This window comes from Lissotriton helveticus, chromosome 10 (genome assembly GCF_964261635.1).
Source record: "Lissotriton helveticus chromosome 10, aLisHel1.1, whole genome shotgun sequence".
Classification (NCBI taxonomy): Eukaryota; Metazoa; Chordata; class Amphibia; order Caudata; family Salamandridae; genus Lissotriton; species Lissotriton helveticus.
In genome coordinates, this window is record NC_136071.1 from 786,022,488 (window position 1) to 786,038,488 (window position 16,001).

Consider the following 16,001-nt stretch of genomic DNA (forward strand, 5'->3'; position numbering starts at 1 on the left):
CCTTCCAGATTGTAAGGTTACTGTGGTGGTTTTTTGGGTAAGTGGGCATACTGAGCAATTTCCACAGGGGAAATGTCCATTGGGACCGTTGTTGTCTCTGTTTCTGAACTAGCATTAACCCTGGTGTGCACTAGTTTGTCTTTTAGGTTTCCTGCTCTGCGGAAGGCAAAGCGTGGTGGTGGCATCTTAAAGTTTGTAGTAGTTAATAGGGACCAATGCTTTCTAATCAGAGTGGGCTAAAGAACGGTGATGGATCAAACCCAGATCTTTTGACTGGGTGTGAGTGTTTGATTGGTTCAGATGCTCCGTCCATCACCACCCCCTTTTGTACCGCTTTGGCCGCCATAAGTGTGGCAGGGTATGCTCAGACGTGAGTCCCTTGCTCACTTTGCCACTGGATTCAAGCAAGCCGGGCTGAAGAAGGCTGCAATGCCAGAAACCGGTCCTCGGAAGCTTGTTTCCGGTCCAGGGAAGGTATGGCTTGGCAGTTCGGCTGGACTGTTCCCATGAGGCACTGGGTCAGACTGATTTGCATATAGCCATGTCTGAACTGGGGTGGCAGAGTGGGCTAAAGAAAGGTGATGGATCAAACCCAGATCTTTTGACTGGGTGTGAGTGTTTGATTGGTTCAGATGCTCCGTCCATCACCACCCCCTTTTGTACCGCTTTGGCCGCCATAAGTGTGGCAGGGCATGCTCAGACGTGAGTCCCTTGCTCAGTTTGCCACTGGAGTCAAGCAAGCCCGGCTGAAGAAGGCTGTAATGCCAGAAACCGGTCCTGGGAAGCTTGATTCCGGTCCAGGGAAGACATGGCTTGGCAGTTCGGGCTGGACTGTTCCCATGAGGCACAGGGTCAGACTGATTTGCATATGGCAATGTCTGAACTGGGGTGGCGGAGTGAGCTAAAGAACGGTGATGGATTAAACCCAGATCAGTTGACTGGGGGTGAGTGTTTGTATTGTCAACTCTCCGTCCATCATCACCTTTGGTTTTTCCTGATTAATATTCAGCCAATTTTATTATGGCACAACGTTTGGACCAATGACTTTACTAGTTTATATTGCATGATTTTTAATGATTGTTTAAAGCTGACCAGCTGTGGAGTATTAACTTGGTTTAAATTCGTTAAACAATTTTGCACAAAATTGGGTCATGTTGAATATTTTGATACACTCAATGTTCTGTGCAACATGAGTAGAAGTGATTTAAAAAAATCAATGTCTGTCCTTCCTCAAAGATCAAATATTTTCCTGGTAAATGGAAAATCCAGTATTATCTAAAATCAGATGACATTGGTCGCATACGGCGTCCAGCCATATCTCATTGCTAGGGAGAGTTGTCAGCACAGGTTTGTTTTTACATGTTATGAATTTGATTTTTTTCACCGTGTTGTCACTTTTCCTGTTAGTAACGGCTGGTCTCAGGTTCTGACTAATTATGCTTGTGACAGTTTTCCAGTCAATGCCCTTTGCACCTTATGTCCTTTTGGTCCTTTTTTGCTTTACCACGTAAACGTTTCATTTGACCTATTCTTCCAACTTTAAAACAATGTCAGCCAGCACTATTGTTAGCAATTACAGTGCTGCAATCTAGGAATACGTTAAATTGATTGTAGCAAATTGCAAATTCGCAAACAAATGTATCAAAAAATCGCAATTTGTGAATAGCTAGAATAAGCAATTTTTCACCTGGAAATTACCAGCAACTCAAGCCTGGTGGTAACCAGGTGCAACCTATTTAAACAGGCCCAGAATGCCCTAGGGACCTCAACAATTGCAGCGCTGTATGTCATAGCCAGGAGGATACGGATTGCAGCAGAACAGAGAAGAAGGTGACAGGAACGGGTCTTCAGAGTGCGCATCACTCTGTTCCAGCAGACAGAGATACATGAGAAGTATAGGCTGGATGTATACAAAAAGGGGGGAGAAGAGGGGATCTATGTAGATCTAGAGGGTCAAATTACCACTTGAAGCAAGTGGAAGGTCCAAGCCACAGCATAGGCCCTCAGATAACTGGTACCAAAGGAGGGAGGAGCTGGGCTGTTCCTGGGTACAAGTGTCAGGTCAGTGGGGAGTGGAACTGTGTAGGAGGTTAAATGATAACCTGCCTGTGGGTATCCATTTTGTTGGATATATTGGCCTCACACACCCTTGCAGGTGTCATGCTTCATCATCGGCAGTTGCTCCTCGTTGGCTGGGCGGTGCAATACCCAACGGGCTACACCTCTAAGAGGGGCTCTTTGGCGGAGATCTTTTATCCAACTGCCCGTAGGTGAAGTGTGGGTGAGGGGCCAAAATAGTAGTAAGCAGAGTGTGGGATTAAAATAACGCCGAGGTACCGGAAGGAATTTTATTCGGGTGGTCCCAAGCGCTAGCTTAAAACAACAGTTAGTCTAGGAGGTCTGGGAAGTAATGTTTTCCGCACTCAAGACTATACTAGTGGGTGAAGGTTATGGTCGACATGTTTCTCGCTCAGGGCTAAGTTACCCGCGATTCATCAGGACCTATAAGAATTGTTAGTTGTCTACAATTTAACCGAGCTGTCTAAGTATCAGTGCTTACTTAAATGGTTAAGTTGAGGTGTACCTGCTTATACATTGTTCCATGCCTGGATTTGGGAAACAAAAAGGAGAAGGTACAAGGTTACAACTCTCAAGCTGGTATAGTGCATTGTATCACTTCTCACATGACCTGGTGCATTCAGTGGCATGCTAGTGTGGTGACTACTAGCACGTGGTGCAAGTGAAACATCTCCAATGGAGCAAAGTTGTGTGGCGTGCTCACATGTGAAGGCGGGGAAACGTTTCTTGTGACATTAAAAACTAGAAGAGCAACAGCATAAAAACACAAAGCAACGTAATGATATATAAATAAAAAACATAGCAAGTGTAGTCTATATGGGTCCGAGCTAGCCCCACTAACCTAAGGGTCAATTGTTACATGTAACAGCAGTGTCTGGCGGGATAGACATCGGTGAGTCAAGCCTCTGTATCTAAGGCTAGAGTGAGAGAGTAATAGGGAGGGAAAGAAAGGAACAACATTTGTTTGCAAACCAACCACATTAAGTGTTATTTGACTTGACTGGCTGCACTCTGCCTTTGTTATGCTAGTATCTGGGTTGGTATAGAGCTATTGCCTTGGTTAGCATTAGGAAGGGATAATATTCGTTTTTTTTAAAAATCAACCAAATACCGTAATGTTTATTATTTGGCATGGCTGGCTGCACTTGGCCTTTGTTGTGCTGGTATCTGCGTTAATATGGAGCTGTTGCCTCGGTTAGTGTTAGGGTAGTGCAAGTAACCTAGCCTTTGCCGGTCTGGATGTGTCTCAGGGAATCGAGTGCACCCATAGCCGGTCTGGCGGTTTTTCAAGGAGTCGAGTGCACCCATAGGTCAGGTATCTCTAAGCAGGACTTAACCATCAAGCGCCCATCCTCCCACACGTATTGGCGAGCGAGTAGTCAAAGCAGGTATATCAATGCCCTCGTTATGTGACTTCGTGATAATAAGTGCTCCGGCAGTCATCCTTGGTGGAGACAGCAAAACGTGTCATTTCCTCTTACTTTAAGCTTACAGCGTGCTGCTTAGGGGATCGTGGAGTCAGCCAACCACAGGGCGCTCCTCACAAACTATTTCACTACCCGGGCGTAAACTTACTTGATGCTCCCGTGCCCTTCTCCTGTATCCTACCCCTCTCCGCCAGGACCGGATAGAACCGGGGGTCCGGCATTCGCTATATTTATTGCAGAGATGGGCGGGACCGGTTTGATGGGCTGTACTGTCTCGGGTGCGTGTCATGTGTTCAGGGCGGTTTTGGTAGCGGCCATTTTGTAGTGGTGTGGCTACGCTCCTATGTATATAGATTGCGCCTTTGAAATCGTGAGATATTAAACCGTCTTGTGTTGGGGAGAAGTGACACATGTCCATACTACGTCGGATAATTGATAATTGTCGCGTAGATTAAAGTGCTCGTAAGTGATGGGCAAGTTATATTTGGGATCGGCTGAGAGCAGGCGATGCCCAAGTAACTCCGGGTCATGTGGTCTGTCTCATTAAATGGGGCGGCCATCTTGGAAAAGTATTGGAAATAGCTATTGCCTTAAAGTGAGCTGTAGGTCATGTGATCTCGTCCAATAGGAGGGGCGGCCATCTTAAGATGGTATGTGGTATCTCAAAAGACTATTGGTAACGTCCTACAGGGGTGACAGGGGTGACAGGTCTCAAAGCCTCTCGTGTTGGGAGGGGTGGCCATCTCTGACTGGTGTATAGCATCTCAAAGGACTATTAATAACGCCTTACAAGGGTGACCAATTTCAAGGCCTCTCGTGTTGGGAGAAGGTATAATCTCGATTCATAAGTGGTGGTGTAAATGTAATAACCGGTTTACAGCAGACCTGATAGATAGGGGCCGAGGGGGTGGTAGGCGATTAAAGGGAACTCCAGGGTATATCCTCATTTAACCCTTTCCTGTCTGTTGCCAGGCGATGGATCCATCTTTGCTCCCTGTAAAACAGATTGTGTTTTGAAAGGCTCGCATTTGCTTCAATTATGAGCCATTTCATAGAGTCTGCTGTGTGATTTGACTCCAAGTAATGCCTGCACATCTTTGTATTATTTTTCTTGCATCGGAAGTTACTCCGATGCTCTGAGATACGTTGTTTGATTGGTCTGGTGGTCATCCCCACATATTGAAGTCCACAGGGGCATGTTAATAAGTATACACAGTTTGGTGTATTGCAATTTGTGTGCCCCCTTAATTCCCACTTGAAGGAGTCAGTGAGCTGGACAGTTTTGTGTATTGCAGTGAAAGGACAAGCGCTGCACGAGCCACAAGGGTAGAGTCCTTTCACTGGCGGGAGTTGCCACAGGGTAGTCTGGCCCGTAGTGGTCTGTTTTTTTGGTCTTCTGTTGATGAGTATGTCCTTCACATTTTTGGACCTCTTGAAGGCAAATCTCGGGGGTTCAAGGGAGAGTTCGCCTGTATTCAGGATTTTCCAGTGGCGCATGATGACCTTTCTCACCGCAGTGGAGGCTGGCGTGAAGGTGGTGACGCATGTCATTGGTTCATCAATTTTAGGGACCCGGTCCCTATGCTCTAGGAGCGCTCCTCTGTGGTTATTTTGGGCTCTTTTCTGTGCTCTTGTTATCTCTCTACTCGGGTAACCCCTATCAGCCAGATTCCTTGAGAGGATGTTAGAGTGAGTTCTGTATTCAGACAGATTGCTACAGTTGCGTCGCACTCTCAGGAATTGCCCAAAAGGTAGGTTTGCTCGCAATGCTTTCGGATGGTGGCTACTATAATGGAGTAGACTATTGCGGTCTGTTGCTTTTCTGTACATACTGGTGCTTAATTGGCCTTCCGTTAGTTTGATAGTCAAGTCGAGGAAGGAAATTTGAGTGGCAGAGGCCGTTATTGTGAAATGAAGATATACATTCAATCTGTTCACCCATTCAAAGAATTCATCGAGCGAATCCCTGGTGCCGGCCCAGAAGATCAGGATATCGTCGATGAACCGCTTCCACAATTTGATGTTATTGTGGTAGGGGTTGGTAGGGGAGTCAATGTACCTTTTTTCAAAATCTGCCATGTAGAGGCATGCCAGTGATGGGGCAAAAGTACTGCCCATCGATGTGCCCTGCGTTTGATGATAATACTTTCCTTTAAACTCAAAGAAGTTTTCTGTTAGAGCTAGATTGGCACATTCCATAACAAAGGCTGGGGGTGTAGGCGAGGACCATATCTCGGTATTGAGTATTTCCTCAATCACCTCTAGCGAGGCCCTCTGTGGGATGTTAGTATAGAGGGCCTCTACATCAAGGGTTACAAGAAGATCAATCTGGAGATTGCCCTGGAAGGTGTTCAGGAGGCGTAGAACATCAGTTGTGTCCTGTATGTAGGAAGGAATTTGTTTTACCAGGGGTTGCTGGAAGTGATCACAAAATTGTGATAGTGGTTCCAGTAAGGAGTCGATGCCTGAGACGATCGGACGTCCAGGTGTGGGGGTGATCTCCTTATGAATTTTCGGGAGAGTATAGAAATACGGAACCCTGGGGTCTTTCTTGATCAGGAATTCCGCCTCCTTTTTGGTAATCCACCCTTCACTAAGAGCCGACTCAACACAACCCGCAATGGTGCGTTTAAGGCGTTCCGTGGGGTTGGAAGGGATTGGTGTATAGTAACGTCCATCCCCCAGTTGTCTGAGGCATTCGGTTTCATAATCAGTGGTGTTCATCAGAACGGTGGCTCCCCCTTTGTCTGCCTGCTTGATAGTTATCGCAGGGTCATTGGCTAAAGAGTTGAGTGTCTGCAACTCAATTTTGTACATGTTTTGATAGTTACTATGTTGGTCAATTGTCGCAATTTCCTTGAGCACTGCTTGTTCGTATGTTAATACCTCGTTCGGGATCATCCCATTATGAGGGGTGAACGTGGAAGGATTGTGAAGCCCAGAGTCTTCAGTTGTCTCACTCTGTCTCCCTTCAAAGAAGGCCTTGAGTCTGATTTTACGAAAAAACTTTTGTATTTCGCAAACCTGTTTGAAGTCGTATATTTTTGGAGTAGGCACGAAGCCAAGTCCCTTCTGTAGGACCTTCTCCTCTTGTTGGGTGAGCTGGTGCGCTGAAAGATTGACCACTAAACTCATTTTCGTGTGGTCTTGCTCCTGGTATCCATCCCTTGGGCCTGGGGGTCTTCCCACTTTACCCTTTTGTCGATTGAGTTTCCTCTTTTGCGCCCGCGCCTCCTGACCCAACCTCTTCCTAAAAAAGGCTGGTTGTTACTTGGTGGGGCGAATTGTGGTGGATATTGGGGGGCGTAAGGCGGTATAGGGTGCGGGAATTGAGGGTATGGCCAAAGTGGAGGACCCTGATAGGGGATTTGAGGGTGGTATTGTTGTCCGCGTCTCCCTCCACGTGCACCTCTTTGTTGTTGTCGGTGTGGTTGCCAGTCGTCTCCACTGGAGTCGCTGCCACTGTTGGATCCTCTCCTTGAGGAAGCGCTGTTGTCTGAAAGGTACCCTGATCCAGGTGGGACATAGTCGTCTTTTAGGTATGGATACACTTTTTCTTTGGAAAACCGTTTAATATCTTTTTGTAACTTTGTGACTTTCTGGTTCATCAAAAATTCCTTGTGCTCTGCCAGCTCTTTGTTAAGTTCGGCTAGCTTAGTTTTGAACCCAGGGTTAGGGACCGAGTTTTTTAGAGCACTCTCCGCGATTTGGATGCGGCTAAGTAGTTCATCCGCTCGGCGTTTCGCTGTGTTCACTATAAGTATGAGTAGGTCATAAATTGTAGACAACTAACACCTCTTATAGGTCCTGATGAATCGCGGGTAACTTAGCCCTGAGCGAGAAACATGTCGACCACAACCATCACCCACTAGTATAGTCTTGAGTGTGGAAAACATTACTTTCCAGACCTCCTAGACTAACTGTTGTTTTTAGCTAGCGCTTGGGACCACCCGAATAAAATTCCTTCCGGTACCTCGGCGTTATTTTAATCCCACACTCTGCTTACTACTATTTTGGCCCCTCACCCACACTTCACCTACGGGCAGTTGGATAAAAGATCTCCGCCAAAGAGCCCCTCTTAGAGGTGTAGCCCGTTGGGTATTGCACCGCCCACCCAACGAGGAGCAACTGCCGATGATGAAGCATGACACCTGCAAGGGTGTGTGAGGCCAATATATCCAACAAAATGGATACCCACAGGCAGGTTATCATTTAACCTCCTACACAGTTCCACTCCCCACTGACCTGACACTTGTACCCAGGAACAGCCCAGCTCCTCCCTCCTTTGCTACCAAGTATAGGCTGGACTCAGCTACCATACTAGACTTGATTGCTAAGATAAAACCTATGCTTGAACATCCAACCCGCAGGACAAAAACAATTCCACCACATGTGCAGGTCCTCTGTTCACTGCACTTACTGGCATCAGGGAGATTCCAGGGGGTGATAGCTACAGCAGGCGGGGTGTCCCAGAGTTTCCTGTCATGCTTCTTCCATGCATTCTTGGATGGAAGGGTCCAAAAGATACACCATCACATCATATTCCTCAACACACAACAGGCATTGCAGCAGACCAAACTGGACTTCTACCAGATTGCCCAGTTTCCCCATGTCATTGGTTGCATAGATGGGACCCATGTAGCCCTCTCACCCCCTCAGACAATGAGTTTGTATTCAGGAACCGGAAATCATTCCATTAACTAAACATACAGGTCATCTGCAACACTAAACACATCATAACTTATATAGGTGCAAAGTATCCTGATAGTACACACAATTCCTTCATTTGTAGACACAGTGCAATATACACACGTCTCGCTGGGGGCAAATTTGGCGAGGGATACCTGCTAGGTAAATGCATGTCAACCACTCTGATATACACTTTAGAGCTGCAGTGATAGGACAGTGAGAAACCATATGTCTTTCAACCTGTATGTGACAGTGTATATGATGTGTGTGCATTCATCCTCACACCGTACCTCAATTTGGCTAATCCGAGTGAGCGAAGATACAATCGGGCACACAAGTCAACACGCGGTGTAACCAAGCGGAGATTTGGTATACTGAAGAGCAGGTTCCGCTGCCTGCACAAGAGCGGAGGAGCACTGCAATATGGGCCAGAGACCTGTTGCAAGATTGTGGCTACTTGTGCCATGCTGCACAACATTCCGACAAGAAAAGGCATACCAGTGGAACTCACAGATACAGAATCAGATGAAGATGAGGTACCAGGTCCACATCGCAGACCAGCACATGGTGTAGGGACAGCTGATGGCCGACACAGACGTGCAGAAATAACGCAGAACTATTTCTAGGTGAGAAATGATGACACAAAGCCAATAATGATTTGAGATTGACTGTGCTTTAATGTACCTTAGCATCAGGTAAATTGCATTCACACAGCCCACACACACACGTTATGTGTGGCACTTGCTGTTGCATCTCACATCTCATGTATACAGGACATGAGAAATGTTATGATAAATGTACATATGCCCTGGGTTACTTCACCCATTAGCACACAGCTGTGGCAACACTGTCTATTTCCTCCGTCCACATTATGCAGTTGCACACTCAGTGTGCTAACTGACCTCCCTTGATGATGCATCTGATGGAGTTCCCTGTCTCACACTACACCGTCTGGGTTCTGTCATTGGTGGGGTGATGCTGCGGCGGCTGGAGACCTCCTCACTGTCGTCTGCCCCAGGAGACCTGTGCCATCTATATTTGCTGTCTGCAGCTGGTCAACTGCATTTGTGACCTGCACCAAACCTTTAACAACATCCTGGCTGCAGTGTGCCATTTCTATCTGCATCTCCACTGTGTGCCTAGACAGTAAAGAGGTAGCATTGCACAATCGGTTGACCGTCTTACTGTAAACATCCAGACAGGTGTACATAAGTTGTTTTTCCCTGTGTCTGGATGCATGGTCCCTTTGCATAGTAGCACATAGCTCTTTGATTGCTCCAGTCATGTCAATAATTCTGTCTGTACATGCCTCATTGCCCTCTGCAACTGTGTCATTGAGCTCACTAATGCCCTCCTTCATGTCAGTGAGATTATGGTTGACAGACACCAGCTGCCTGTTTATCGATCTCATGCTTTTGGCTTGCAGACACTGGACCTTGACCATTGTGCCTTTCAGGCCTGAGAATATGGAAGGATCATCTCCTACCACTATGCTGGTTTGTGCCCTGGGCTTGAGTCTCCTGCATCTGTCATCCCTACGGTACATAGGGGTCTGCTCATGTTCCTGGCATGCCTGCGCACCTTGCTCTGGATGTGCCTTATCATGTGTGCCTTCGAGTTCTACCTCCAACTCCAGGAGTAGATGCACAGTGTGATAGCATTCTTTTTGCAGTGTTGGCTGTGTGGTCTGATCTGTGTCCTCGCCCCCTTCTTGGTCCTGTGGCTGTTGTGCCTCCTCAGGTTCTGTATTGTCACCCTGTGTTGCAGGTTCACCTGGAAATACAAAAGCACTACTTTTTGTGTGTCCTGCTTTACACTGTTCCCTGAATAAACTTAGTAGCAATGTGGGTACCTACGTGCTGTGTTACATTTTTGGTTGTACTATTTAATCTCAACTGCAGAATCATTGCTGTGTGTCATTGCTCAACTGTGTTATGTGTGTGACTACATCTCCCATGATGCATTGCTAGGTTGGCAGGAAAATGTGGAATGGAGTTACATCCTAACTTTGAAATTGGGGCTTTCCTGAGTGTATTCTTAAATGAGTAATGTGTTAGGGCTGATTTAGCAAGCATCTTACCTTGACTGGTGTTGGGCGTGGCGGAGCTGTCTATATCTGCGACCCCGCTGATGCTTTCAGGCTGTAGGGTGGACTCCACCAACTCCTCAAGGGGTGTGGATTTAGGCTCTGTGGATTGACCCCCACCAGTTTTTTTCGCCTCTGCAAGCCTGGTGGCAATCTTGTCCTTAGACCTTGAGCACATGTCATACCATCTCTTGCGTAGGTCACCGATGGAGTGCTGTGTCACATCTATGGCATTCACCTTAGCCTGTATGTCCAGCCAGACTTTGCGCTTTTCAGACACTGCAATGTGCAGGGATTTGTTTCCAAAATGCATTTCATGGCTCTTAATCATCTGCTCAATGAGGACCTCCATGGGCAGTCCCACTTCCTGGTTATGATGTCATCAATCTGCTCCAGGTTAGCAGATTCGCAAATTTTCAATTTTTTAATTGCGAATTCGCAATTAAGAAATCGCAATTTTGGTAATCGGTAACATCGATTATTACCGAATTGCAAACTTTTTGCGAATATTTATTTACAACGCATTTGGCGATTCTCAAATAGCAATTCCTTACAAATCACTATTTGAGACTCGCAAAATACTTTTTTATATATATGCCCCATATTCTCCAGTGGCAAGCCTACAGTACATTTTGGACTCAGGGGTGAATGGCTAGCATTTTTGATATCGGGAAAGGGGGGTCAGATAGGGCTGTGTACTCACACCTTTTCAATTTCTTTTTTTTAAAAATTATTTTTATTGATTTTTATCAATATGAACATAGTACAACCAATCAATAGAACTTAGGCCAGTACACTTCTGCATTCATCATTCATGTGCGTATATTACAACTACATATTATAATTTAGAGTCAATCAAGGTCACAGTACATCAATTGCGATCAACATGGAATAAGGGATACAACCATCGCTACTTACAGCATTACATTCGTGTCATTATCCTGCAGGAAAGCGGTAAGGTACCTCCAAAAGTCTTTTGGACGCGATCTGGCTGGCAGTTCCTCTTCGTACGTTAGCAGTCTGTCCCTGCAACCAGTCATGTCCCTCAACCATTGTTTAGTGCTGGGTGTCTTCGTGCCACACCAACATTGAGATATTTGACGTTTGGCTACTAGGAGTGCAATTACACACAATGTACGTTTCTCTGCTTTCACAGAGGACAGAAGTCCCAATAAACATGTTTTTATAGAACACTCAATCTCTGCTCCAGCCATATCTTTCAGCATGGCAGTGATTTTCTCCCAGTAATCCCGTATTTTTACACAATGCCAAGCTAGGTGAATAAAGTCAGCTTCCTGTATCCCGCACCTTTTCCAGTGTGCATCTTCCCGTAGCCCATGCTTGTGGAGTCTCACTGGAGTGTGATATGTCTGGTGGATATATTTGAAGTGTAGGATTCGTAAATTGCCATTCGGCGTGAGCAGTGTAATTAACACACAAGTGTTGTGCCATTCTTTCTCGGTTAATGGGTCCCTGAGCACCCCGTTCCACCTCGCCATTGCTCTAGCAGTGTTGTATGGGATTTCATTTTGGGCCCCCTTATATAGTCGCGAAACTAAGTGTGTAGTATTGGAGGATGTTAATATCAGTTGTAGCGTATTTAAGCATGCTGGTTCCGCAGGGTAGTTTGGGTATAAGTCCCGAATAGCTCTTTGTAGCCTGTAATATGTGTACCGAAATATCATGGTCTGATTACTTATGTATGATAGTTCTTCCAATTGTTAAAACCGCCCGTCGTGATATAGATCACCGAATGTGACAATTCCTACCTGTGTTAAAAGACCCATGCCTACGTCCCTAGTAACTGACAACTCAGGGTGATAATGTAGAGGCATTGCCGGGGCAAACAGCGGTAACTTTTGTGCCAGTTGTCCTAGTTTTCTCCAAGCATGGGTGGTGGCGTCAATAGTGTTGATGTCTTCAGAGTGTAGGGGCGGTCTTTTATGAGTTAGTATGGCTGTTAACGGAATCGGTAGTTTATCCCCCTCTTCCACTGCAGTGTGCGTTAAGTAAGGTATTTTGTGGAACCAGTATGCGGCATATTGTGCGTTGTACACACAGATAATACAGGAAGAAGTCAGGGACACAGTATCCTCCTCTCTCGTAGGGTAATGTCAACGTTCTGAATTCTATACGTGCTTGTTTACCTGCCCAGATTAGTTTCAGGACTAGGGACTTAATATTTTTAAAAACTACGCTTGGAGGTGGAATGGGGATGTTATTAAACAAGTAAAGGAATTTAGGTAGGATGTTCATTTTCACAATTGCAATACGGTCTGCCAAAGAGAGCGGTAACTGTATCCACCTATTGATCTTCTCCTCTAGCTTGGCTATCACTCTCCCATAATTGGTGCGAATGACCTCTTCCGGTTTCCTGCTATACCATACCCCTAAATATCTTATCGAGTCAGTTTGCCAATCCAGAGGAAATTCCGTGGTATGTGGTGTAGTGATGTTGGTCAGTGGAATAATTGAGGATTTATTCCAATTTATCTGCAAACCAGAGTGTCGCCCGAATTGTATGTACTCCCTTAATAACGGATCTAGATTTTGTTCTGGATTACAGACATACAGAAGCATATCGTCCGCATATAAGGATATGTGTAACGGGCGTCCCGGGAAGTGCAAGGCGGAATGATTGTGCGTTTGTCTGATAATGCAGGCTAACGGCTCCAGAGCTAGCACGAAAAGCAGGGGCGAAAGCGGGCACCCTTGTCGTGTGCCTCGCTCAATAGGGAAGGAGTCCGAAATATATCCATTCACACGCACCCTTGCTACTGGGTTCGTGTATAACAATTTCACCCACTGTATGAACATCGGGGGGAATCCCATTCGCTCCAGGATCGTGAGGAGATAGGTCCATTCTATTGAATCAAAAGCCTTGGCGGCATCCAACATGACCGCCGCAGCCTTAGTGTTTGGCGTTAAATAGTGAGACAGGGCAAAGAGTGTTCTGGTTTTGTGAGATGTGGCCCTCGAAGGTATGAAACCTGCTTGATCCGGTAGGACCAGGTTTGCCATAAGTGGTTGTAACTGGACAGCAAGAAGTTTGTCCAGTATTTTAGAGTCAACGTTGATTAGTGACAGCGGTCTGTACGACTCGCATATTTCAGGGTCTTTATTGGGCTTCAGGAGGGCGATTATCACCGCCTCCCGCAGTGACGGTGGTAGAATAGCCTGATCGAAGGCATTGCCATACATTTCAACTAAATGAGGGTCTAGAACATCAGCATACGTTTTCTAGAATTCGCAAGGAAATACTTCAGGGCCCGGGGCCTTCCCATTAGGTAGTGTTCGAATAATTTCTGTAAATTCCTCCACCGTCACTGGTAGTGACAAGTATTCCCGCTGATTGTCCGATAACCAGGCAATGGCTACATCGTTCACATAGCTAAATATTTCCTCTGGGGGTGCTGTCTGTTTGGATTCATAAAACTCGCCATAGTTATGTACAAAACCGCGTAGGATACCCTCTGTGTGCGTGATCAATGTGCCTCCTTCGTCTCGTATTTGTAAAATGGTTTGAGGGCCTTTCCCTTCGCAAATCTTCGCCGCTAGAACTTTGCCTGGCATGCCCCCTTCCCCAAATTGTCTGGCAGCTGGTCGTTTGGAGACATATTAGAGCTCATCCATTATGCACGTTTGGTTTTCTGTGTGTACCTGCCTAAGTTCCCCCAATAAAGTTGTGTTTTGTGTACGTTCATATTCAGTTTCTAGTTCTTTCATGCGGGTTTCACATCTAGTAATCTGTCCTCTGATATCCCTCAGAATTCCTACTGTGGTACTCATACATACCCCTCTTAATGTTGCTTTAAATGCCTCCCAAAGAGTGCCTGGGTCGTCGACTGTTGCTATATTAATCTGAAAGTAATCTTTTATGGCTGTGGCTATGGTGTCCGCATATATCGAGTCTGTGAGTGCTTCGTAATTAAACATCCAGCTAAAAGGAAGAGGGGCAAATGTAGTATTTGGAGTGCTAACAGGATCAGATTGTGATCTGAGAGGGTTCTAGGTAGTGTTTTCAGTGTCTTTGCCCATAATAAAACATTGTTTGATCCCAACCAATAATCTATACGGGACCAGCTTCCATGCGCCACATTAACGTGCGTCGCCCCTGTTACGTCTGTATTTCTGGCTCTCCAGAGATCCCTAAGCGAAAGCTCCTCCATAATATCCAACATTTTTGCCCTGGCCTTCCTATGCGGTTCCGTGGAAGCTGGCGATCAGTCCAGAAAATCACACAAGGCAACATTAAAATCCCCACCCCATATAATGTTTGTGTCAGTGAAATCATGCATATGATTCCAAAGTTCCTGGAAAAATTCAGGGGAGTCTACATTGGGACCATAGACGTTTGCCAGTGTCACCCGTTGCCCTCTCAGTATCCCTGACACGATAACATATCTTCCATTGGAATCTAGTATCGTTTGATTTATTTTAAAATGTACACCTTTCCTGACTAATGTCATTACCCCTCTGGAATATGAAGAGCAGTTAGCAGCGTGTGTGGATTCCGCCCATCTCGCCCCAATTTTCCTGTGCTTAGTCGGTGCTATGTGATTTTCTTGTAAGAAAGCTATATCTATCTCACATCTATCGAGACATGGATCTACAGAGTACTCTTCAGTAGGCTGTCAGCCCGCGTCACCCATGACTGATGTATTCGGCCATTATACCATATATCTGGAGGCTATCACAGCCGTCCCATTCAGTTAGTGTTCCAGAACCTTACCGTCAATCAGAGTCCTGCTGCTGTTCCGTTCTGTTCGCTTTCTTTCCTTTACCTGCCATTTTTTTAGTGAACTCCAGCGTTGTCTTAGGGGTGGCAAGAATGACCGTTTTACCCTCCCAGGACACCTTTAGATGAGCGGGGTAAAGCATGGCGTAGGGTATTTGCAATTCACGCAACTTGGCTTTGACTGTTGTAAATTCACGTCTTGCCTGCTGTACTGCAATAGTATAATCCGGATAAAATTCTAGTTTATTCCCTTGGTAGTTGATCACTCCTTTTTCACATGCAAATCGGAGTACGTTGTCGCGATCCCGGTAATTCAATACACGAGCAACTATGGGCCTCGGCGTCGCACCTGGTGGAGGTTTCGGTGCAAGAGAGCGATGGTGCCCTCTCGATTATGAAAATTGGTGACAGCGCGTCTTCTCCAAAGATGTCCTTGCATAGCTGCTCAATGTATGTTTCCATACGGCCTGTATTCATTGATTCAGGAAGTCCCGCTATTCGAACATTATTCCGGCGGGAACAGGCCTCCAACTCCTCCGCTTTTGCTTTTATTACCTCAAGTACTTTTTCCATGCCCGTACATTTGGTGGTTGTCATATGTGTTTCATCTTCAACCGCCGAGAAGCGGTGTTCAGCGGTTTCCAAACGCTCTCCTTGTTTATCTATTTTTGCAGCCATGCTGTCCATCCGTCCTGTCAGTTGGTCGAGTTTTCCATTTATATCTTGTAGGTTGGTTTGTATTGCCTTGAGGATACTTTCCATACTGGTCTCCGCCGTGGTTTCCGTCTCTGATTCGTCCTCTACAGGTCCAGCCTGGCTCTTTGGTGCTCTCCTAGATTCAAAAGTAAGCTTGGGTTGCTGCTTGTTGGGTTTACCCATGATGTGTTGTGTTGCAGAGCCTTATGACAAACAGTACAGCAGTAGCCCCTTTCCGCCGAGGTAACCGGAACGTATTATCACTTATAAGCTACTGCAAGCCCAA